The following is a 26,260-nucleotide window of genomic DNA, read 5'->3' as shown; positions in this document are numbered from 1 at the left end:
GACAGCTGCTCAGAGTTGTCATCCATCCTTCCCTGGAGAGTGTCGGATCCCTCCCCTAGATGGACGCCCCCTTTTCTCTCACATCTGTGCGGAGAAGCTTGCTCACTGTGCCTTCAGCTCGATGTCAGCCCTCAGCCTTTATTCCATCCATGACCCGCAGTCCCAGCGCATCCTGGGCCTTCCTCTAGAGATCGGCCTGAGCCTTGGCACGCTGTTTGAGGTATCCTTCCGACCCTAGCCTTTGTTCACACTCCAGACTCGGGTTGGGCTTGTTATTATTTTTTCTCATAGAAGTTTCTCGTCATTCTAGTCCAGAGCAGTTGAGGTCATTCAGTAGTCCCTGGATCTCTGTTGGCCCCGGAAGCCTGGCCAAGGGCCACTTTAAGTAACAGTGCCGTTTATTCAACTTCTTCCTGAATTTTTAATATTCTAACTGACAGCGGCTTTGGGCTGGGCTGGTTCAGTGGAAACGACATTCCGTCAAGAAGCGGTAGCTGTTACGAAAGACAGCTCACCCTCCCTTGCATGTGTGGTTATGCCGGCACGGGTATCGGGTGCTAAGGGCTTTGGGGAATGTCTGGAAAGTCAGTGGCAGAACAGTTGTCTCCGGCTGGCCTGCTTTGACCCAGTCTCTCACCCCACATAAGCCTCTCAGCGAGTAACAAGAAAGGGTCAGGCATCTCATGTTTCTTCCCTTGATGAGAGTCAGGGTATCAGTGTGATGGCATTTCTCCCCACCGTCCGTTGCTGGGAGACCCGGCTCGTGTGTGCGTTCTGTCCTCCAGTCCATAAACCTATGTGTACTTGGAGAGCAAAGTTTCTTGCGGGAGGGAACGTAAATGAACTCTCAGCTCTTTCTTCAGGAGTTGCAGTCGCCAGCTTCTCCCTAAAAGCCAGCTCTCTAAATTCAACACCCACCTAAACTCGAGATCCTAGTGGTCTTGCCCTTCCCTGTCCCTGCCTTTCCCCACTGGGTGGCTGCTCCCCCGTGGTGCATGCTGGGTAGGCTGTCAGCGGCAGCGGAAGTGAAAAGCTCCTCAGGTATGGGAACGAACAGCTGCAATGCTACAGGCCTCCCCGTGGGGAATTGATAATGGTGTAAATGCGGGCGGTGCGGTGGGTGTGGTTTCGGCAGAGCTTTTGGACAAAGTCATCCAAACCGAAAACTGCTTCTAGGGGAGCAGAGACTTCTCTGGTGGTCTCCTAAGGCCCCTGCAACTCGCAGCCGAGCCCTCGGTTCAGTTTAGTTCAGTCTCTCAGTCGTGTCCGACTCTTTGCGACCCCATGAATCGCAGCACACCAGGCCTCCCTGTCCATCACCAACTCCCGGAGTTCACTCAGCCTCACGTCCATCGAGTCAGCGATGCCATCCAGCCATCTCATCCTCTGTCGTCCCCTTTTCCTCCTGCCCCCAATCTCTCCCAGCATCAGAGTCTTTTCCAATGAGTCAACTCTTCGCATGAGGTGGCCAAAGTACTGGAGTTTCAGCTTTAGCATCATTCCTTCCAGAGAAATCCCAGGGCTGATCTCCTTCAGAATGGACTGGTTGGATCTCCTCCAGTCCAAGGGACTCTCAAGAGTCTTCTCCAACACCACAGTTCAAAAGCATCAATTCTTTGGCACTCAGCTTTCTTCACAGTCCAACTCTCACATCCATACATGACCACAGGAAAAACCATAGCCTTGACTAGACGGACCTTTGTTGGCAAAGTAATGTCTCTGATTTTCAATATGCTATGTAGGTTGGTCGTAACTTTTCTTCCAAGGAGTAAGCATCTTTTAATTTCATGGCTGCAGTCACCATCTGCAGTGATTTTGGAGCCCAAAAAATAAAGTCTGACACTGTTTCCACTGTTTCCCCATCTATTTCCCATGAAGTGATGGGACCAGATGCCATGATCTTTGTTTTCTGAATGTTGAGCTTTAAGCCAACTTTTTCACTCTCCACTTTCCCTGGTTCTGTTAATTTCTTCATATACACCTCCTGTGAGATCTATTCTAATTAGAGGACTCAGTAAGAGAGGTTGGGGGCAGGAGCTGAAGGCCGAAGACCCCCACATTACCTTCTAGAAACACCTCGTGACGAGGTGCCAAACTAAATCAGCTTGGGCAAAACTTGGGGGTGCTGATTCAACACAGCTCATAGTACACGGGGGAATTTATCTTTCATCACCATGTAATCAAATGAAAGGGCAAGAAGCTGCTTTTTTCTCAGTTTTCTGAAAGGGGTTGCAACAAAACCCGTTAGGAAGCCTTCACTCTTACATGGATTGTTTGGACTAGGTGGGATCAGAGGAAGGCATGTGTGACTACACCGAGGGGACTGGGAGCTCTGGCAGCAGCGTGAGCGGTGACAGCCAAGGCTGCTGGAGCCTGCCTCTGGAACGTGAGCGGAAAGAAGCACTTTTGAGCCCTCGTCCTGCAGAACTGCAGCTTTTTTGTGAGGGTGTGCTCCTGGAGTCTAATTGGTATGAACTTTAGAATCTTGGAATGTCCTCTGCTAGGTACCATGTGAAGGGTCGTTTACTTCGTGTTGATGATGGGCCAAGTACAAAGGCTTTCCATGTATGAGGCTTACACGTTACTGCATATTTACAGTTACCGAATATTGTTAAGAACAAAAACCAAGTGGTCTACTAATGTGCATTGAGTTCTTTTGTTCTTATACAAAAGTGATTGTCTTTTGTATATATTTGCAAACAAGAGAAAACTTCTAGAAGGGTGCCCACAGAAATGATACAGCAGTTTTCTTTAGGAGACTGAGAGAAGCCTCAACTCGGGCAGTATGATGTGGGAGAGGTATTTTTCATTTAGTACACTTTTGTTCTGTTTGAATTCTTTTAACCATGTGGGATGCATTCCTGTTTCAATTTAAAAAATATTTGTTTTTAAAGAGAATGAAATGAAAACGCTGTAGCCCAAGACAACCTTGTGGATCAGATACCTTGGGCTGAGTCCTAGAGGACAAGTCCAGATTAACACAGTGGACAGAGGACCAGGGGACAGGGTGGAGGGGGGGACCTTTGAGGAGATCTATTTTGCCACAAAGGAGCTTGCTATCTTGGTGACTGAACAGCTCTTCTCAAATTGAAAGAACTGGAAATGGCAGTTAAAGTTCACCTGATGTGAACCAGTATCAAACTAAAGTAAGAAATATGAAATTGCACCTGTAACTTGCCCTCTGTGCCACTATATTATCATTCTGATGCCCAAGTTACCAGCCAGATAGACAAGGGGTCCTCACTCTCATACTACTGGTTCCTTCCCAGCTGGTGAGAAACTATGATGTGATTGTCACTGTTACAGGCAGTCAGGAAACTGGCCCAGCCATCTGGTCCTCAAATAGGGAGACAGAAGTCATTGCTATCATTGTGAGGGGTCCAAGACTAATGAGACCCCAAACCTGCCATGCCAAGGAATCCTGCATCTTACAGAGATAAGGCATGACCCATGAACCTTAAATAGAAGCTCTACTGTGTAAAGAGCATCAGAGGAATAGATCCAGGGTTACAGGATTCAGGGAAGAGGATGACACTAGCCAGGAGGTAGTCCAAACAATTATAAAGGACTTTGCTTGGCACTTAGAATGTTCATAGAGGGAAGGAAGTGAAGGAGAAGCAGGCTGAAAGTATCAGGGAGGGTTCTGAGTTCCATTCTGGGTAAGCAACAGGTACCACTTTAGTTCTGAGTACAGGATTAGCCAGAACTTGAGTCCTTCAGGAAGATGAACCTGGCAGCAGAGTGGAGGTAAGGAGATGAAGGACCTAAGCCTGGGAGATGGATTTGGAGGCTCTGGGATTAGTCCTTCAGCTGAGAGCTAATGAGAGTCAAGGAGAAAGAAAGAAGAAGTGGAGACATTCATGACCAATTCTTCAAAGGACACAGAAAAGAAGTGATGATTGATTGGGGAGCCCAAATGGTGGAGTTCTGAGGCTGATTGGCTAAGAGGAAAGGGATAGAATCAGTGGAATTGGTGGTACCGATGCTAAGGAAGAGGATGAGTCAGCACAGGTTATTTTGGGGTACTGGTACACATGTACAGAAGTCTGAGGCTGGAGCTCAGGAGGGAAGCTGGAGATTTTTGTGGGGAGTGAGCTTTGTAGTGGAAGTGGTTGAATCCCAGATATTAGATGATTTTTCAATTAGGGGTTTTTGAAAGAAAAGAAAATGATCAAGCTGGATAATCTAAAGAAAGGTGATGGCAGAATAATAAGGAAAGAATGGAGTCACCGAATTTTGGGTATTGCAGTTTAACACAGGAGTTTGTGATACCACCCCCCACCCCACACACACACAGAAAGGTGAAGAAAATTAGATGAGAAAGGCTATTTTTTATAGCAGCTATGTGGTCACTGATGACTTTTAAAGAGAACTGTTTTAGAGAGATATAAGGCATGTGTGTTATTAGTTGCTCTGTCATGTCCGACTCTTTGCAACCCCATGGACTGGGGCCTGCCAGGCTCCTCTGTCCACAGGATTCTCCAGACAAGAATACCAGAGTGGGTTGCCATTCCCTTCTGCAGGGAATCTTCCCGACCCAGGGATTGAACCCAGGTCTCCCGCATTGTGGGCAAATTCTTTACTGTGGCCACCAGTGATTTAAAGCATAGTTTGCAAATTTCATGGCTATAGGGTGAATCCAGAAGAGGTATTTCATTTCATTCTCAGTGTTTAAAAATCAAATTAAAGGCTAATATTTAGAAATTGTTCAATTTCACTTAAAACCCCAAATTCCAAACCTACATGATCTAGCCAACTGCAGCCCTCATGCCTCTTGGTTGGATGATGGCTGGATGTTGGCCCTGTGTCTGGAATGTGGAATGGGGACTGTGAGAGGTGGCCATGGGGTGGTGGGAATCTCCAGGCAATCTCCAGGTTGCCCCAGCTACACCCAACCTCATTCTGACATTTCTGCTGTCAGTGTGTTTGCACTTGGTTAAAGCATATGCAAGGCTTTCCAGACAGCACTGGTAGTAAAGAAGCAGCCTGCCAATGCAGGAGACGTAGAGACTCAGGTTCGATCCTTGGGTCAGGAAGATCCCCTGGAGGAGGGCATGGCAACCCACTCCAGTGTTCTTCCTGGAGAATCCCCATGAACAGAAGAGCCTGGTGGGCTACAGTACATAGGGTCACAAAGAGTCAGACCTGACTGAAGGGACTTAGCGTACAAGGCACGTGAGACAGATGAGGAAATAGAAGGCATTTACTCTTTCAAGTAGACCACTCCTTCGAAAGCTTGGAGATGACACGCTGAAGAGAAAAGGATGGTTAATCAGGGTAGTGAGGAGGAGGAGAATGGGTGTGTTAGGGTGAGGGAGACGCATGTTCCATTTGGTGTTACCCAAGAGGAAAAATTGAAGTAAAGAATAAGAGACTGAAGAGGTGGGAGAGGAAGTGATTGATAAAACCAAAATTACATGTGGGAACTGAGGAATAAGCAAGCTGGGGAGGAAAAGGAACCTCCCTACTATTGAAATAGGAGAAGCCACATACAGAAATAGCGAGGAGGAGAGGAGGGAGTCTGGAAGAAGAGCTGGGATTCATGCTATGTGTGGGTGGGCTAATAAAACTGGGCTGAGTTCAGGGCCAGACCAGCAAGTGGGCGGGACTGGAGGGGCAGAGAGGGGTGATTCTCAGGGCAGGGAAATAGTTTGGCAGTCTTCAAGTGGTTATTCCTTAAATATTTGTCCAGTAGTCATGTTTTTGAAGTGGCAAAGAGAAGCTGATTTTCTCTTTTAAAATTGCATGCCTATGTTTATATTTAGAAATTGGAGTTCATTGCAGGCCCGTATGTACCGTAATATTTACACTTAGTTGAAATTGTCTCTCACTTCACATATTTTCTGTAGTGATAGGTACTCTTATTTACTAAGTACAGGAAAAACTACATGAATAGTAGGAAAATATTGTTCAAAATGTATTTAAAAGTTTCTTTTTTCTGACTTGCTGCTGCTGCTAAGTCGCTTCAGTCAAGTCCGACTCTGTGTGACCCCATAGACCGCAGCCCACCAGGCTCCCCGGTCCTTGGGATTCTCCAGGCAAGAACACTGGAGTGGGTTGCCATTTCCTTTTCTGACTTACATAATGGTAAAACACATCTCAGTTTTCTTTAGTTCTCTTTCACTCTGTCCTTTCTTTGAGATTTTTTTTTTTTTTCCTGAGCCAGACAACTTCATAGAAGTCTTAGGTCAGTGCTTCAAACTGAGATAACCAGGTGGATCAATGATAAAGGCTACAATCTGCATCCTGCAGTTCCAGCATTCCGTTGGTCACTTGGTGCTGGCCTCAGCTGTTCTATCAGCTGATCTCAAGATCTGTGGCTCTTTGGGCAAACCATCTAACTTGTTAAAGCGAACTGTAGCAAATGGGCAGTGCCTTACAGAATGCTTGAATACAGTATACATGTTGATGTATACATGAGCTTCCCTGGTGGCCCAGCGGTAAAGAATCTGCCTGCCCATGCATGAGATGCAGGTTGGATTCCTGGGTTGGGAAGATCCCCTGGGGGAGGAAATGGCAACCCATGCCAGTATTCTTGCCTGAAAAATCCCATGGACATAGGAGCCTGGTAGGCTATAGTTCATGGGGTTGCACGGAGTTGGACACGACTAAGCAACTAAACAGCAGTGGCATGTTGGTGAGAGTCGGGCGTGGGCTTCTGTCTGGCCAGTTATGTGAAAAGTTTCATGCAGAGAGCTGAATTCACTGGCATCGTGTTGCAGACTTATTCTTGTGCTGGTTCAGTGCACTTTCCTGATGAATTGGTACCTATAATAGGCGCTTGGTTCTTCTTGTGGATTTGGGTAGGATTTAGGCTGCAATATGGAATCAATTTGTGGGGGATGTTATAGAAGATGTGAAAGTAGATCTATTCAAGGCAAACAAAAGGACCACCTAGACTCAGAGAGGGACTTGCCAATTTGTGGCTGAGAGATAAAGGGAGAGGCCAGAATGATTTTCTGGAGGCCAGCAGGGCGTTGCAGTGATGGTTGCTGTGGGCTTGCGTTGGGTAAGTGGGGTCAGAGTTGAGTGTGGACTGACGGTGGCTTTGAGGCAGTGGGGAAGCAGAGGAAGTGAAGGAAACGCTAATTGGATTTCAGAAGTCTAGTCATTTTAGTGAAATACTTGTTTTAATGAAATACCCTTATGTTGCTTTTAAAAATGCAGCCGTGAATCGTGGCTGAGCAGGGAGTGCGCGCGCGTGCGTGGGGCCGCGACTAGGCCCGGCTCGAGCCCGCTGGGCACGCGGGGGCGCGCACATCGTTCCCCGCCAAAAAAAAATAAAATAAAATAAAAATGCAGCCGTATAAAATTATAATTAAAAATTCATTTCCATGATGTGTGAATTGCTTGGAGAATTGACTGTCACTATAAGCTTCGTGTGACTAAGAACACTTTCTGTTTCACAGTTGTCTTTGGGAATCCAAATTGCAGTGCATTTGTGGCAATCTTCAAAATAATAGATTTCTCATGTGACTGCACATGATACATCACTTTATTTTTCATTTTAGTTTTCTGAGTTACGCTAGTCATATTGCTGAGCACTGGCAACTTATGTGGATATAGTTAGGTGTCGTTAAAATGATTTGGTGAGTGTTCATGAAGGGATAAACACTAGCATTATTATGATTGTGACTGTTCCTCAATCTACCTGAGTTTTGGTTCCTTTCTTTTAAACTGTGGTGGGGGGAGAGTGGGGGTGGAACGGGCCAGATGATCTCTAAAACACTTTCCCTTTTAAATGTCAGAGAACATGACTATAAGCTAGGATGGTAGTTAGGACAGAGTTTGAATGCTGAAAGATAAACTGAGGCATATTAAAATGTTTAAAAGTTTATTTGAGCGAATATGGGCTCTGATCAGGCAGAGACAAACCAGAGGTAGTTAAGAGTTAGAAGCAAGACTTTGGTAGAGGAGACTTAGAAAGAGAGGAAGGAAATTATATGTTGCCTCATTCAGGAAAGTCTAGTTGGTTGGTTGTGACTGGTTCTGTTTGGTTTCGATTTCTTAACTTCGAGGCTTAGATTTTGGTTTGCTTACGTAGGTGCCAAACATTAGCACTGCATTAAAATATTTGAGTCACCTCAGTCTAATGGCCTCCTCACTTAACTAATTTAAAGAATGTGATGAGAGTAAGAAGGCTGTGGCATGAATGTCTTAGTTTTGTTAGGAGAGCTAGGTCATCTGTAGCATTACCTCAAAAACTCTTCCGAATTCCAAAAAGACAGTTATGGTCAGTTGCATGTTTAAAGCTCCTTATGGCTAAAATATACGTATTTTGGCTACATGGTAGAGCTGTTTAGAGAACACAGGGAGGCCTTGTATAATCAGTGCATACAATATATTTATTCTTATTTTGTAGGATTTAGGAGATTATGTTACTACTTTAGTTGATTCTGGAGCTTATGGTTTTTCCCTCTTTGTTTCCCTGTGTTCTAGGATGCCACCACTGTTCAGGATCTGGCATCCAGGCCCCATGAACAAGATTCTCTTTCCTGAAATGACTCCACTCTGACCCCTGCAGGAACTGAAATATTGCAGGGAAATTCTTAAGGAATTTTGTGGGTCCCCATCATGGTGGTTTTACCTATTTCCCTTGTCATTTGGGAGCAGTCAGCCTCTAAGCGCTGTTGACCTTCTATTGATCACTGTTGTACTGTAGGCCATCGTGGGGCGCTCTGCGAGAAAGAAACCATCTCTGACTCCACCTCCCCATTCCAGCAGCCAGAATCCCATTTTCCCAAATCAGTATTACTCTTCTCCACAGAAAGGGTATCATCTGGGGCTTCTGTATCAGGTACCTACTGAATTTCTTGATTGGCTATCTGTAATTCTAGCTTGTTAAGCCAAGCTTTCTTTCTATATGGTTCCACCTGGGCAACTCTGCACTGGAATGTGGCTGCAATTACTAAAAGTGGTAAGGTATGACTGGTGAACTCTTGCTTCCTGATATTTAGCTACCAGGCCTGCACTCATCTCACACGCTAGTAAAGTAATGCTCAAAATTCTCCAAGCCAGGCTTTAGCAATACGTGAACCGTGAACTTCCAGATGTTCAAGCTAGTTTTAGAAAAGGCAGAGGAAGCAGAGATCAAATTGCCAACATCTGCTGGATCATTGAAAAAGCAAGAGAGTTCCACAAAAACATCTATTTCTGCTTTATTGACTATGCCAAAGCCTTTGACTGTGTGGATCACAATCAACTATGGAAAATTCTGAAAGAGATGGGAATACCAGACCACCTGACCTGCCTCTTGAAAAACTTATATGCAGGTCAGGAAGCAACAGTTAGAACTGGACATGGAACAATAGACTGGTTCCAAATAGAAAAAGGAGGTATATCAAGGCTGTATATTGTCACCCTGCTTACTTAACTTATATGCAGAGTACATCATGAGAAATGCTGGGCTGGAAGAAGCACAAGCTGGAATCAAGATTGCCGGGAGAAATATCATTAACTTCAGATATGCAGATGACACCACCCTTATGGCAGAAAGTGAAGAGGAACTAAAAAGCCTCTTGAAAGTGAAAGAGGAGAGTGAAAAAGTTGACTTAAAGCTCAACATTCAGAAAACGAAGATCATGGCATCTGGTCCATCATGGCATCTGGTCCCATCACTTCATGGGAAATAGATGGGGAAACAGTGTCAGACTTTATTTTTTGGGCTCCAAAATCACTGCAGATGGTGATCGCAGCCATGAAATTAAAAGACACTTACTCCTTGGAAGGAAAGTTATGACCAAACTAGATAGCATGTTCAAAAGCAGAGATATTACTTTGGCAACAAAGGTGTGTCTAGTCAAGGCTATGGTTTCTCCAGTGGTCATGTATGGATGTGAGAGCTGGACTGTGAAGAAGGCTGAGCACTGAAGAATTGATGCTTTTGAACTGTGGTGTTGGAGAAGACTCTTGAGAGTCCCTTGGACTGCAAGGAGATCCAACCAGTCCATTCTGAAGGAGATCAGCCCTGGGATTTCTTTGGAAGGAATGATGCTGAGGCTGAAACTCCAGTACTTTGGCCACCTCATGCGAAGAGTTGACTCATTGGAAAAGACCCTGATGCTGGGAGGGATTGGGGGTAGGAAGAGAAGGGGACGACAGAGGATGAGATGGCTGGATGGCATCACTGACTCGATGGATGTGAGTCTGAGTGAGCTCCGGGAGTTGGTGATGGATAGGGAGGCCTGGCGTGCTGCGATTCATGGGGTGGCAAAGAGTCAGACACGACTGAGCGACTGAACTGAACTGAACTTCTAAAACCTCATTCCTTTTAGATACATTGAAACTTTTTTGTGTGTACTATTATTTTCCTTTCTATTTTTTTTTTTGGTTGATGTTTCTAGGCTACAAGGATAATTTTTATCAACAAAGTTAACTTATTATAGTTTTTAATGGTTTATACCCAATTGCCAAAGGTATACTAGTCAGCTTCAGTTCAGTTCAGTTCAATCGCTCAGTTGTGTCCAACTCTTTGCCACCCCATGAACTGCAGCACACCAGGCCTCCCTGGCCATCACCAACTCCTGGAGCCCACTCAAATTCACGTCCATCGAGTCAGTGATGCCATCCAGCCATCTCATCCTCTGTCGTCCCCTTCTCCTCCTGCCCCCAATCCCTCCCAGCATAAGAGTCTTTTCCAATGAGTCAACTTTTCGCATGAGGTGGCCAAAGTACTGGAGTTTCAGCTTTAGCATCATTCCTTCCAAAGAAATCCCAGGGCTGATCTCCTTCAGAATGGACTGGTTGGACTCCTTGCAGTCCAAGGGACTCTCAAGAGTCTTCTCCAACACCACAGTTCAAAAGCATCAATTCTTCAGCGCTCAGCCTTCTTCACAGTCCAACTCTCACATCCATACATGACCACAGGAAAAACCATAGCCTTGACTAGACGGACCTTTGTTGGCAAAGTAATGTCTCTGGTTTTGAATATGCTATCTAGGTTGGTCATAACTTTTCTTCCAAGGAGTAAGCATCTTTTAATTTCATGGCTGCAGTCACCATCTGCAGTGATTAGAACAGCATATTTAATACTGTGCTAGAAACTTTATGTACATTAATTCTTTCCCCCCATAATAACACCTCATGAGATAATCATGAGAAAGGAACAGGTTAAATTCACGTCTCTTTTCTCCAATATCTGCACTGTTTCTGCTGTACTTAGCTGCTTCTTCACCATGCAGTTTATTTTTTTTTTTTAAGATTTTTTGATCGGGACCCTTGTTGCTGCTGCTGCTGCTGCTAAGTTGCTTCAGTCATGTCCGACTCTGTGCGACCCCAGAGATTGCAGCCCACCAGGCTCCCCCGTCCCTGGGATTCTCCAGGCAAGAACACTGGAGTGGCTTGCCATTTCCTTCTCCAATGCATGAAAGTGAAAAGTGAAAGTGAAGACACTCAGTCGTGTCTGACTCTTAGCGACCCCATGGACCACAGCCTACCAGGCTCCTCCGTCCAATGGGATTTTCCTGGCAAAAGTACTGGAGTGGGGTGCCATCGCCTTCTCTGGGGGGCCCTTGTTAAAGTCTATTAAATTTGTTACAGTATTGCTTCTTTTTTTTATGCTTTGGGTTTTTGGCCTTCAGACATTTGGGATCTTAGTTCCCCTGGCCAAGGATTGAACCCACACCCCCTGCATTGGAAGGCAAAGTCTTAACCACTGGACAGCTAGGGAAGTCCCTATTAAGTTGTTTATAATATTAATTACCATATATCTCTGTTATATTAGTGTATAGTGATTAACATTAAAATTTTCTCTGAGTTTTCTTGGTAGAAAAAAAAAACATGTATTTATGTATATACAGGTATATATATATGGTATATATATATATTTAGACAGCTATAGGGAGAGGGAGTAAAGTCTATGTTAATAAAATATGTATATTCTTACACATTTAAACAAATTTAATATGGTAAATTTGATGAGGATTTTTTCACTAACTTAAAAAGTCAGATAGTAATTAAAAGAAAAATAGTTGAAATCACTATAATTCAATTCCATAGTGTTTGAAAAGTAGATTATTTAAAGTACTGAGTCATATCCCACCCCACCTCTGCCCTCTTCATGGATAGGTCTTAAATACTGATCTGAAGATGATCTCAGCCATTTGTAGAAAAGCTTATTGGTCAAAAGGCCCCAAACATGTGCATGCGTGTGTGTGCTAAGTTGCTTCAGCTGTGTCTGACTCTGTGTGACCCTATGGAGAGTGGCCCACCAGGCTCCTCAATCCATGGGATTCTCCAGGCAATAGTGGGTTGCCATGCCCTCCTCCAGGGGATCTTCCTGACCCAGGGATTGAACCCATATGTCTCTTGCATTGGCAGGTGGCATTTTTTTTAACCTCTAGCGCCTCCTGGGAAGTCCCAAATACATGCATACAGTATATTGCATATTTCTATTCCATTTTGAATGTTGTCATTTTTATCTCCACCTCTAGATTCTAAGCTCCTCCTGAATGGAGACCCCTCTTCTGGTTCTCTCCTATCTTTTCAGGGAATTGGTCACAGTCAGGCCCATTATATGCTCACTAATTAGCGGCGGACAATCAAAAGTGCCTTGAGACCCCAAGCGCCTCGCCCATGAGTAAACAGAGGGAAAAATGAAGAAGACAGAGATGCCTGGCAGGAGAGGCCGACTAAACCGGATGGGAACTGACCTTGCAGCCTCATCGTCTGCTCCTAGGGCTTCTTATTCAGGCTCCAGTAGCCTCAGATGTGGAGATTACAGCGCTTAATGCTGTCGCCCCTTCCTTTCACCGTGAATGGAATGGGGATACTCTCTGGGGTCACAAGGCATCAGTGATCTGTCATGACTCCAGGCTGGGGTGGATGTCCAGGCAGATATATATATATATATATATATATATATATATATATTTTTTTTTTTTTTTGAACGAACAGACAGGCTGTCTCCTGAGATCTGATCATGCCTAGAACTTGGAGGAAATTCAGCTGGCTTTGGTTCAAACCAGATGAACTAAAACAATACCAACAGTAAGGGAAGGAGTCTAGACCTCACAAGAAATGCTCCTTCACCTTCAGCCTGAAGTCTGTAAATTCTTAGCATGAGCCTTCTAGCAGCCTGAGTGTCCTTCTGTATTCCCCCCAACTCACCCCGCACAGAACCATGAATGAAGAGCTTTCATGGAGATGGATAACGGTTGAAGATTTCTCAATAATAATTCTAAGTGATATTGCACCCATGTCAACGTGTCATAGGTAGAAACAACAGAAGCTTGTTCACAATATAGAGGATTTTTAGTTGTAGAAAATTAGAGAACTCCTTGGAAAACTCCTAACACTGCTGTTTACTGAATGTTGACCAGGCCCAGATTGTAAGGCCCACCTAATTGTCTCAACTTATTTGGGTGGAAAAAATAATGTCTCTGAGTCCAACTCTTTGTGACCCCGTGGACTGTAAGCTGTCAGGCTCCTCTCTCCAGGCAAGAATACTGGAGTGGGTAGCCATTCTCTTCTCCAGGGGATCTTCCTGCCCCAAGAATCAAACCTGGGTCTCTTGCATTGCAGACAGATTCTTCCCATCTGAACCACTAGGGAAGCCCAAGAGGGAACTAGAATGGAGTGGAGAAGTGGCAAGGATGTTGTCCATGTTTGTTAGTGCTTTGGAAGCAGCTGGTCTGCTGAGTCTAGCAGCACCTCAGCGTGGTTCTTTGGGCCTGGTGTCTAATCCTCTGTGCACTCTCCAGGCCTCTTTTGGGTCAGGACATGAGCAGTAGTCTGAAGCATAGCAGCTAGCTAATTCCATGGCTTCTCCATCTCTTTCTGTCTCTGTCTCCCTCTGTTACTGCCTCTGTCTCTCTCAAACACACACTGACATTTGTATGAGGGAGGGCAAAATGGAACACAGAATGCGTTTAACTTTCAGAAGTTTAAACGATAAGCTCTTTGTTAGTGAAAAGCAAACAAAACGAACTGGCCAAGGGGTCAGCGTGCTCTGGAATGCAGAATTGTTTGTCGCCAGTCAAACAGCCGCCTGATGCTGGGTTTACATAATGTTTCAGCAAACCGAAACAATGAGTACATTTACCATTAACTCAAGGCCTGAGCCATAAAATCAGAATGGGGAAAGATGAGGGTCACTGACTATGCTCTTTAAGGCCCTCAGCAAATAGCTCTGCCCAGGGCAAAGTAGCTCCTTAGACCAAACGGTCCAAATTTATTAAACACCTAGTCTTTTGCCCAAGACTCTGAATAGGAAGATGGAAGACCCCAGTCCCTTCATAGGGCCAGGACCATGCTGACATCTAGCTGGCAGACAGAGAACCAAATAATGATGAGGTGACACTGTTAAAGTGAGTTTCATTTTAGACAAAACTCCCTGTGTGAGAAGAACAGAAGGGAGAGCCCAAGTTCTCACAGGTCAGAAAAGGGGCCCAGAGAGATAGCATTTGAAATGAAACCAGCAGGAAGAGTAGAAATTTTTCAGGACTGCCTGGAGGTGTGATGGGGTAGGAGGTACAAGTTAGAAAAAAGGTTAAATAACTGCAAGGCATGAGGAGCCTGGATTATTCCAGAAATGACCAAGAATGACTTAGTGTTGTCCAATGTGAGGAGTGTCAGGAGAAGGGGTGGGGAGGGTGGTAGTCAGGTTAAGAAGGGTCTTGTGCGCATGTGAGGCCAGGTGCTGTGTGGGGAGGGATGCCGGGGACATCTTTTGAGCTGGCTTGGCCACAATTGCTTCTTGGCCATGGCCCTGAGGAGTACAGGTGGGAGGGGGTGGCTGGAGGGATGAAATGGTCCTATGAGGGGAGGGGAGGGCACTTCTGTGGTGGATGTTCCAAATGGACACACTGAGGAGTCGCCAGGCCCAGGTAAACTGAGACCCGCACAGATAGTGGCGGGATTCATGAGGGGGACGGTGGATGGCAGGAGTGGGCTGGATGGTCAGCGCTAGCTCCAGGCAAACTCCAGGGCTCACAAATGGCTCTGGGGGGCTCCAGGGTCTCACCTGCCCTTTGAGGGCCATTCTCAATGCTGAGACATAGCGTCACTACCGACCTGGATTTGTGTCAGCTCTGAGGAGTGCCTCTGAGGTCCTGCTTCACTGCAAGTGTCTGGAGCACAGCAGTGGGTCTTAATACGTGGTGACTGAACCGAGTTGATGATGTTGGTACTAATAGAGGAGCTGGGGTGCAGCCCTGGCACCTTCACACAAAACTCCATCCAGGTGATGAGAGAAGCAATTAACAAAAGAAACAAAATGCATAGAAAGCTAGAAGGTGAAATACACCGTAAGGAAACAATAAGGCAGAGAGCATGGTTTGCAATTTTAAATAAGATGAGCAAAGACCTGGAGGTGGGGAGTACCCCTTTGGATCTGTGGGAGATAAGCATTCCGGGAAGAGGAGAGAGGGCCAGAGTGTGGACTGGGTGTGTGCTTAGTTTGTTGGGAAGCCCCAAGGAGACCAGCGTGGCTGCAGCGAGGTCTGCGAGGTGGAGAAGTGGGGTGAGGGCAGGTGTGTGCTGGGCGGGGCTGCCGCTGTCCTCAGTCCGAGCGAGGTGGGAAGTCCCACGGATTCTCCTGTGCTGTGTCCCTTTCTCCCCTCCTGCCCCTTCCCGTCACGATCACTACTCACCAGTGCACGTCTTATAGACAGCTGGCACAGACACAGGCAGGAGCCAACGCCGCTGAAGCGAGAGGTAGAGGACTGCTCTAGTTTCAGGGCCCGAGGAGCTACAGTAATCGAACACCGCGCTTTAATTCTTAGGATAAGGAGGACGACTGGAGTGTGGACTAGTATCAGGCGATATTCGTTGCTCTTGATTTGCTTAGGTGTGATTTTTCTACTAAGTTTACAGAGGAGAATGTCTTCATTCTGAAAAGACACACACTGAACTATTTAGGGGGTGCAGTGTCTTTGATAACAGCAACTTTCTTTCAAATGGCTCAGCACACACACACATAGCCACAGTGGAATGGATACAGACAGACAGAATGCCAAAACATGAACAGCTGCTCCGTCTTGGTGGTGGGGATGCAGTTACGAGTTATTCTAGACTATCAGCTTTCACTTTAGAAAATGCTCACGTTAAAAAGTTGGGGGAAACCCCCTCTGCTATGGCCCGTTTCTTTTGACTCTGCCTTTAGTTGCTGTTATTTGTTTTCTTGAGATTCTGCCCAGCCCCCCCGGCAGTTGATTTGCTTTGGGTCAGAAATGCTTGTCTCTGGAGACTTAGGCGCAGAGCACAGAGATTCAGGTGAGACGTCAGAGGGGCGGCATCTACCCGCTTTGGGCTGGCAGACCCCAACAGAACAGGCCCGCAGTCAAAGCAAGGCAGGTAGCCCTGATGATTGTAAGAGACACTCTGCAGGGCAAGAGGAAGACAAAGAAGAAACGCAGCCGTGCAGAGGTCATTTCCTCTCTGGAGCGTGTACTTTCCCCCTGATGTCGAGTTTCTAAATTATTCCACTCTTTACCTGCTGTGTGAGTTGACAAAAGGCTAATGTGATTTAGAAACTCAGCAGTCATCCAGAAAGTCTATTTCCAGTCTGGTGGTTACCAGGCTCTGTCAGAGGATTGAGTTCTGGTGTATTAAATCTCAGATTTAATCCAGGGGCCAATATGTCTGTGAATATCGGAAAGCTCAACCCCCTCTTTGCATGGGTCACATCAATTCCGTATGGTATTTTCCATGTGGAAACAAGAAATAGTGCACCCAGAAAGTTGGGCTTAGCACCTATGGATCTCCTGATTAAATTTCAGTCTATAGTTAGGATGTGAGGATTTATATACACACAACCTCTGCCAGCCACATAAGACAGAAAAAATAAATAATTCCTTATTATTATTATTAAGAATAGAGCTCTTTAGAGCTCAGAGAAAAGCCAAATGTAGGTGATAATACATAAAGGACTTCCTAAAGAAAAAGTTATTTGCAGCCTATTTGGTTTTTAAAAAGTCTTTTGTTTTGCTGCAGGAATTAAAATAAGAGACAAAAATTATTTGAAACTAAGGGAGGAAGTAGAAAATTGGTCACTATTTGTAGATTTGTCTGTTCTCGGTACAGTAGTAATAATAATAGCAATTATAGCAACAGTTAATATTTTTGAACACTTACCATATGCCAGGTATAGTTAGCACTTTTGAAATTTAATTCTGTGACAAACCTATGAAGTAGCTACTACTATTATCTTAGTTTTTAATGAGCTGAGGGGCAGAGAAGTTAAATAGCTTGTGTGAAGTCAGGTGACCAGCAGTTACCATGGGTAGTATTCAAGCTGTCTCTTGAAGTGAGTTAAATAAAATTTGATCCTATTTTCTTTTGCAAAATCTTAGTTCCCTGACCAGGAATCAAACCCATGGCCCCCTGCAGTGAAAGCATGAAGTCCTAACCATTGGATCACCAGTGAATTCCCAATTCTATCCTATTTTTTAGAGGTATATTTTTGTTTTTCCCTTTCTCCATGGTAAGGCTTGCTGTGGTCCCTCTGGGGGATTTACTGAAAATGCTAGTCCGTTACATTCCTAGCAAGCCAGGTCTCTAGGTAGCCAGGTCTCACCAGACTGCGAGCGTGGACCATGGCTCCAAAATCGATGGCAGACTTGGCTCCATGACAGAGAGGGGCTTGAACACGAGCTGAGGGGCTCTGGATTACCTCTCTAGAAATGGGTCAGCCTCGTCACCCAGCCTCAGTAGCAGTTTTCATGAATGGTCTGGCACAGGGAGGAATGGGTGTTCCTCATTATAGATGGTGCAGAGCTGAGGCCCAGCGACTTGGTTGCTCCTTCAAGCCTTTCTTTTGTGACTATGTCTGTCCCTTCGTCTTTAGTGTCACACCTTTAGTTGCTTCTTCCTCCGTGGACACGAGCCCCGTCTTGTATCTGGCACACAAATTCATGTAAAAGGAGCCTTAGAATTACTATTTTTGGCAAATTTATTAAGGTGGCCCTAGTGGTAAAGAACCTGCCTGCCAGTGCAGGAGACATAGGAGATGTGGGTTCGATGCCTGGGTTGGGAAGATTCTCTGGTAGAGGGCATGGCAACCCACTCCAGTATTCTTGCTTGGAGAATCCCGTGGACAGAGGGGCCTAGCAGGCAAAGCGTTGGGCACGACTGAAGCAACTTAGCACATTAATACATTGAGAACGGCAATTTTGTGTATTGGATGCCTGTTACTCATCATCTCAATAAAAAACCCAAATGACTCATTTTCTTCTCGGTGTGGTGGCAAAAAGCTACACTTCTGAATTGAGTCTTAGCAGTAGTCTTCCTGAATTATCACATTGCTTCACAGAGGTAAAGGGCTGGGGGAATGACCAGTGGGTTTAAATTATTTCCAGACCTGATTGCAAAGTGCTGTGAATGCTAAATAATAAATAACAGACTTGCACTGTCACAAAAATCTGATGAAACCTTGTAATGGTTTTCATTTAGTCTTGTTAGTTATAGTCTTAATTTAGTTATAATGTTCTGTACATTTACAGAAAAATAGGTTATGGTGTATTCTATGATTTGAGATGTTTGACAGATCTGCATTATTTTAATCTTGGGATCATCAATAAACATAAACTTTAATCTACCTCTGAAATTCCTTTGAGATAATATGAATTCCCTTCCCTGATGTTATTAGAGTTATCATTCTTAAAAGCAAGTTGAATAACTCCCTTCTTCTTTTTTTTTGTAAAGCAATCTTTCTATGTTCCTTTATTGTCAGGAGATAGGACTTCAAGGTACCTGGGATGGGATCCAGTGTTTCATGGTTTGGGCTCTGCTCTCTCTTCGTGGTTGACCGTTTCCCCAGACGTTATCTCTATTTTAACCTTTCTGAAGTCCCTGTATTTTCCTGCATGTATTCTGACTTGTCCAACTTCCCTGGCTTTGCATAAGTGATTTGTTCACTTATCTTGCTTTACTTCCTGGAAAACTCCCAGGGGTCCTTTGAAACCTCTCAGGTATCACCCTCTCTCTGAAGACTTCCTTTATGCTGACCTCCATTCCTTGCTACTCATCTGACAGAGTAGCAGAATCTGTCTGTTCACATATTAACCGGCAATGTTGATCTGAATGCATTAACATGGTTTATTTACGGAATTGTATCCTTCTTTAAAATGGAATTCTGCTTGAACACAAGGACAGCGTCTTCACTATCCTTCCTTATAGCCTCTTCCTCGACCTTTTGACTCGTCACTGCTGTGCCTGCTCTGTGCAGTTGTGACCTACTGGGTCCTTTCTTCAACTGCCTCACACAGTTCTTGCTTTCTGACATGGGGCTTTCCTGAGGCTGTTGTTTCCAGAGGCCAAGTTACCATTCTGCCCCGTGCACACACTGGAAGTGGGAGTGAACTAAAACCCCTTGGGGCAATGATGGGAGCTGGAGGATAAATAATGCCCACGTCCCGTACTATTTAGGGAGACATCAGGGTCTCATCCGACTAGGCATTTCAAAGCGTCTCGGGCTCTGGAGCTGTAGTTGCCCGTTTGAGTGACTAGTTCAGTGAAGAGGCTTTGGATCAGCTCAGCTTCCCTTCTTTCCCTGTTTAAATCGGCCCAGTCCTCTACTCCTGTTCCTTGGAATTACATCCCAGGGTAGATGATCTTATCTCAGGCTCCGCTTTTGGGGAGAACCTAAACTAAGACAGAGCCCTCATGTAAAACCAGCTTCACTATGTTACACTTTTCTACATTGAGAGATGCTTGGAAACTATTTGCAAGTCTCAAAAAGTAACCCCTAAATAAAGATGGTACCGAATACAAGTAAGTAGGATAGCATCCACCACATAATAATGCTGCAAAGAGTGAAATGTTTTGTGAATTAGGCATTTTTATTCCATCAGTCAGGAGATGGACTCAGACAATTGCTCAGTTTTATAGAAAATAATTCTCCATAATTTTACAGCTGTGTCTTAAGTTGTAACTGAGTAGTGATGTTCTGATCATTGCTTTATAGATGGTGAAGCCCTGACACAGCAGCTTTCCCTGAGCAAGTGGTGAGGCCCGAGAAGACTCATGTCTTTCCCATAAAAGGTCAGTGCAAGGAGCCTGGGTGTGAAATCCTATACGTATACCAGTGGCTTGCTCTGATGTGCGTGACTGTGTGTGTGTGTGTGCGCACACATGTATGTATGTGTATTTGTTTCTTTTTTAAAATACACAAATGGGCTCCAATCTAATGATCTTAAATATTACAATCCTTGGATTACATATTAAAAAATGACATGTTTTGAAAATGAAAAGTATTGGGCAGTGAAATTGACATCTAGAACCCTGTGCATTTCAAAGGTTTAAATCACAGGATTTTAGGATCTTTTACAGCTAGGAAAAAAAAAAAAAGTTACTCAGGGCAGATGGTTAGTAACAGAACCCAGGCTAGAACCTAGGCCTGGGAAGCCGCCTTCTCATGGTCCTTCTGTTACACGACACTGCCTTCTCTTGATGTTCCTTCTTTTAAACCAGAGGTTGGCAGACTTTTTCTGTAAAGGTCCAGATAGTAAGTAATTTAGGTCTTGCAGGCCAATGGTTGCTGTCCCAGCTGCTCAATTTTTATGTGAGAGCAGCCGTAGAGGATACTGCTGTGAATGAGCATGGCTGGGTTCCAGAGCAGCTTTAGTTACAAACCCCAGTGGTAGGCCTGATTTGTCCCCTGTTTCACAGCATTGGTGTCATGGTAGTTTCTGCCTGATGGTCACCAAAAGGCTACTGAGTCCTAGAGAATTAAAGCCACCCCCAGCCTGTTGGTGAGCTGGGCGGTTGCATCAGCCCCCACACACGACTGGGCTTCCTTCCAGGTCAGGGTCTGCTCAGACTCTGAGCCAGCAGCTGAGAGAGTGAGCCTGGCACCCGCAACACTCTGGTTTCCAGAAGGAATCACAAATCCCCTTCCTGTGCAGATAAAGGAACAATTGTACCACGGGAGAACTTACTGGAAAGTAACGCAGGGTCACCAGGAAGGAAAAGGAATTCACTCCTTGGTCAGAGTCCTTCGTCTGGGTTGGGAGTCGCTCAGACTTGGAAAGTGAGGATGCCTGTCTGATTTTGGCAGGCCTCCAGGGCTCTGCACTCACGGCATGAAGCACTGTGCTTGGCTGGTTTCTGTGCAGCTTCCTTTGGCTGTTCCAGTGACCCCGTCCTCTTCACAGTCAGGTATATAATTCCCCCCACTGTTTCACCCCCTCTCCTACACTTATCGTCTGCCAGTGCTAAGCTTTTCTTCCTGTTCATCAAAATCTCCAATAGACAAAGATGGTCTCCTCTCAGTTTCATCTTCCACAAAACTTGGCAGCTTGACTTGTGAGTCCCAGGTCTGAGGACCTACAGGACCAATGTCTTTCCACAGAAGGTCAATGAAAGAAGCATGGATTAAACCCTATGCTTATGTCAGCGAACTGGATGACTATTTCAGTTCGTGTGCATTAATATGTGTGCATGTGTGTGTATGTGTTCATGTGTGTGCCTATGTGTACATATGTGTGTGTGTATCTGAGTTTGAGCTTTTAATCAGGAGCTCAGCTTCCCTTTGGGCCTCTCTGAGCAGGAAAGACCCTTTGGTAGCTTGGTGAGATCCTTTGGTAGCTCTTGGCTGGACTCATGAGTGGGTGTTCCCCAACCATCATTCTCAAGTCTTCACTCCTCTCTCGGTTTTCACCCTGTGAATTCATACAGTGGTCTTACAGGTGGGATGATGCTTCCAATGGATTTAATCATCTCATCCTGAAAAGAGTACATGCATCACTTGTTTTGATGATCAACTGGTCAGAACTGCTGCTGGGCATAAGCTCCTAATGGATGTCTAAATCCCCGGGCCTGAAATGATTAGGAAAACAAGGGGCATTATTAGTAGTTCTCCAAGTAGCACTCTAGCCCCTGGGGAAAGGGTCGCTGGTAGTTCTGTGAGAGGAACAGAAATGGAGAGGAAGGAAGAAAGGAAAGAATAATTCATAAACAACCAATTCCTTTAGCACCTGGCTCTGGTTCCTACTGCTGTGAGAAGAATACCAATGGCTTCGATATTCCATTGTTTGTTTCTGGGAAGCATTTGCTTACTATGCGGAGCGGCCTGGATCTCAGACTGGCAACAGGGCAGAGAATGTGGTCGATATAAAAGGAAAACTCCAGGAAAAATGCTTTAAATCACATTAGTTTTTCCTTTATAACCCACTTGGAAATTCTTCTTACTAAATCTCTGGTTGATTTTTAGTTACACTCCTTTCCTCTGCAGCAGAGTGCCATAGTCTTAAAGGTACAAGTTCTTCTGTTCTCCTCACATTATTGCTATTTTGTTAGTTTCTTTAATGGCCTAGTTTGTTTTGGTGAAATCTTTTTCATCCTTAGTAACAAATGCTGAGGAATGATTAATGAATACAAACGAAAAAACAGCTCACAAAACAGAAGCGAGGAAAGGTGTGGGAAGAGATATGACTCTGGGAGGGTGACTGTGAAATGGCTCACCACCACAAGGTGGCGCTATTAAAACACCTCATTTTAAAGTCCGAAGAAGGTTGCAAATGAAGGAAAACACAGAGACTTTCACATAGAAAATGCTTAGTATCAAAGGAGCGAAGTGTGTATGTGATTATTTGTGTGTATATGTGTGTGTATTAAAGCTGTAGTCATTTGAGGAAGAGTAAATGTTATGGGGAGCAGTGATAGAATTGTGTTTGTTTTTTTGAGGGAAGTGTTTCACAGCTGAACTCTTGTAATTCAAATACTAAATATTTTTTATTAGATAGTCAATACATTTAATTCCAATCAGATCTTTCCTGGAAACTTCTGAAGTGTGGCACTGTAGACACCAGAATGACGGGTTACGCTTCCCATTCCTTAATCCATTTTCATTCTACATGGAGAGCTTGCACACTAAAGGCATTTATTTGAAAACAGCTAGTGCCCCGTTAGGGACACATGAAGCCTGCAGGGCCTCACATGTTCTTGACTGCTTTGGGAACTTGGCGTGTGGAAAGTTGGTAAATGAAAACTTGGAAAATAATGCTTCACTTTAAAACATGTTGTCCGTTATGTGACTCCCTCGGTGCCAGGACCGTTGTCATTAAAAGTGAACGTTTTCGAGTTTGCATGTTCTGTGTATGCATGGAGTATCCATTTACTGATGGACAGAGAGATAAAAAGCTGATGTTTTTCAAGTTTATACATTGCAGGTGGGGTATTGATATAATGGTACAGATAATCTTTCTTGAAGAAAGGCAGGAGTGGCCAGTGTTCCAATGTAAGTAAGTAGAAGCACCCAGAACTTTACACTGATGCTCCTTTATTTTGTCTCCATAGCAACCCTCTGAATCGGATGATGTTAATATCTTCATTCTCAAGGAGAGGCTCTAAGAAGTTAAATAACCTGTCAACAGTCACAAAGCGACTGTGTGGCAGAATCAAGAGGTAAGCCTGGAAATTATTCATGGGAGAACAGTGCTAGGATGTGAAAGGGAAAAAGGGTCTGCGTTGTCTTGCAATTTCTATTTAGATAAAACCTGGGAAAATGACATAGGTCTCTCTGAAAGGAACAGACCTGTTCTGTTCTAATGCCTGCTTCCCATGCAAGCAGATGAGGGATGTATATATTGTAATATATATACATTACATATATCGTAATACACACACATTGTTTCTGATTCTTTTATATACATTTTCATCAACTTCTATGTCAGCATCACTATAACATTTTCCACCATTCACAGAGCAGGAGGCCTGGAAAAATTGAATTTTTTCTATAACTGGGGAAAATAGTATAAGTTGATCATGGAAATTGTAGCTGTGGTATCTTCCAGATAATTCATACTACAGAGGCATTGACCTAACTGGAAATTCAATTCATCATATAGAAATCAACTGGTTCCTGCTTAGGGAAAACTATGTTAATGAGAATATAAAACTCCAAGGACAGTGATATATATCATGCTGGTGGAATGTTAGCCTGTAGAAATATTTTTTAAAAAAGCTTTTTATTATTTTGAAGTGTATGGAAGAACTTTATATCAATTATTAGACTTTATGGTTGAACTGTAGGGTAGTAATGTTTAGCCTTTATTTTGCAGAGGCAGAGGTGCCTCTGGGTCCATCGAGGAAGTTGTGTGGAGGGAAATGTTATGTGTGAAGGCACTGATGGTGTGTGTAGAGGGAGTGTAGGGAGAGATATGGGTTTTAGTCATTCACTTCAGTTTATTTTGAAGCAGCTGGGCTATTTCTGACATATACAGTGCTTTTGTACGTGTGGAATATTCGGTTTTGATGTCAAATCCCATAATATATCAAGGATCTAAGAGGTTTATTTAGGACAGTTTTTCATGCAGTCATACTTAAAATATTCAGATATTTTGATGCTTTTTTAAAAATGAGAAAATATCCCCTGTGTCCTATGGCTGTCACTGTTGGATATGACATAATATTTGAGAAGAAAAGTCATTGTAGATTTTAAAGAGATGCATTGCAAAGGAATCAAGTTCCTAATTTTATACATATGAAAAGGAAAGAATCTCACTCTGTGATGACAAATCTTGAACCAGCTGGAGGCTAATTATCATAGACGTAAGAGCAGCTAAGAAGCCTTTTGATGGAAGCAGAAGCCCTGGGTTTATGTTGAAGTTTTTGACGTGTCCTCTGGTGCTCTGGAGCATTGACAGGAGTGCCATGGATTTCATTGTTTCTTTGCTCGTTTGTTCACAAGTATATGTTATGAAGGGCTCTCAAATGCCCACTGTAGCAATGCAAATCAGAAGGCTCAGATCCGCTGCCAGCCGCCAGCCTTCTTTGTTTATGAGAAAGGTGTGCTGTTTACATTCTAGCCGATCAGTCGGATTTTCAGGATAACATCTTTGGTAAAAGGGCCACCTGCTTGTTGTTGCAACTGCGCTGTTGCCTTTTGCCTGTTTTGCTAATGATTTGCTGCACTTGAAACATAGTGTGACTTGGTCTGGTTCCCAGCTCCTGCTGCTGCTGCTGCTAAGTCGCTTCAGTTGTGTCTGACTCTGTGTGACCCCATAGACGGCAGCCCACCAGGCTCCGCCGTCCCTGGGATTCTCCAGGCAAGAACACTGGAGTGGGTTGCCATTTCCTTCTCCAATGCATGAAAGTGAAAAGTGAAAGTGAAGTCGCTCAGTCGTGTCCAACTCTTCGTGACCCCATGGACTGCAGCCTACCAGTTCATGGGATTTGCCAGGCAAGAGTACTGGAGTGGGGTGCCACTGCCTTCTCCTGAGACCACAGCAAACACAGGCAGGTACCTGCTTGACTCTCCAAGGCTGCAGACATTTCTTGGCCTGTGTTGTGCAGCACAGGCTGAACTCCCTGGGCCATCCCACACCCAGCCATTGGGCCCTCACCTGGAGGGCTTCAGGGAATCTTGGGAAACTTTGTGGATTTGGGCTCAAGGTCAAGTGGTCTGTTTTAGACTTTAGGAAACTTAGCTTAAGGAATACTAAAAGGGCTCATAAAGGATGTTTGGAGGGTTGGCTTGCAGTTGGTTTGTTAATGCAACTTCAGAAGCATATCTTGTCTTGCTATTTGATCACTTAAACAACTATTTTCAACATGATATTTTCTTTTTTCTTAAAAAAAAGTTTGTCCCTGACAGTAAAGCATTGGCAAGAATGTAGTCTTCGGTGACTTCCTGGAATATGCCTCTTGCTTTTCTTTTATTACGATGTCCCATCTCTCCTCAGTGTGGAGAAACAACAGAGGAGAAAGGGAGATCTAGGATAAATGCATTCCGCATCAGAAGTCAGACTAGGATATTTGGATTCCAAGTTCAGTACACTGTTTTAGCATGAATAGTCAACCAAGTATTTAATAGTTAATCAATGAAGACCTGAGATTGTGGCTTCATTTTTAAAGTTAATTAATTTATTTTCATTGGAGGATAATTACTTTACAATATTGTGGTGGTTTTGGCCATACATAGACATGAGTCAGCCACAGGTGCACATGTGTTCCCCCCATCCTGAACCCCTCCCCCCCATCTTCCTCCCCATCCCATCCCTCCACATTGTCCCAGAGCACTGGCTTTGAGTGCCCTGCTTCATGCATCGAACTTGTATTGGTCATCTAATTCTCATATGGTAATATACAATGCTGTTCTCTCAAGTCATCCCACCCTCGCCTTCTCCCACAGAGTCCAAAAGTCTGTTCTTTATACGTGTGTCTCTTTTGCTGTCTTGCATATAGGGTTGTCATTACCATCTTTCTAAATTCCATATACATGCATTAATATACTGTATTGGTGTTTCTCTTTCTGACTTACCTCACTCTGTATAATAGGCTCTAGTCTCATCCACCTCATTAGAACTGACTCAAATGTGTT

This window comes from Bos javanicus, chromosome 20, assembly GCF_032452875.1.
Source record: "Bos javanicus breed banteng chromosome 20, ARS-OSU_banteng_1.0, whole genome shotgun sequence".
NCBI classification, from domain to species: Eukaryota; Metazoa; Chordata; class Mammalia; order Artiodactyla; family Bovidae; genus Bos; species Bos javanicus.
This window is presented reverse-complemented; position numbering follows the sequence as displayed.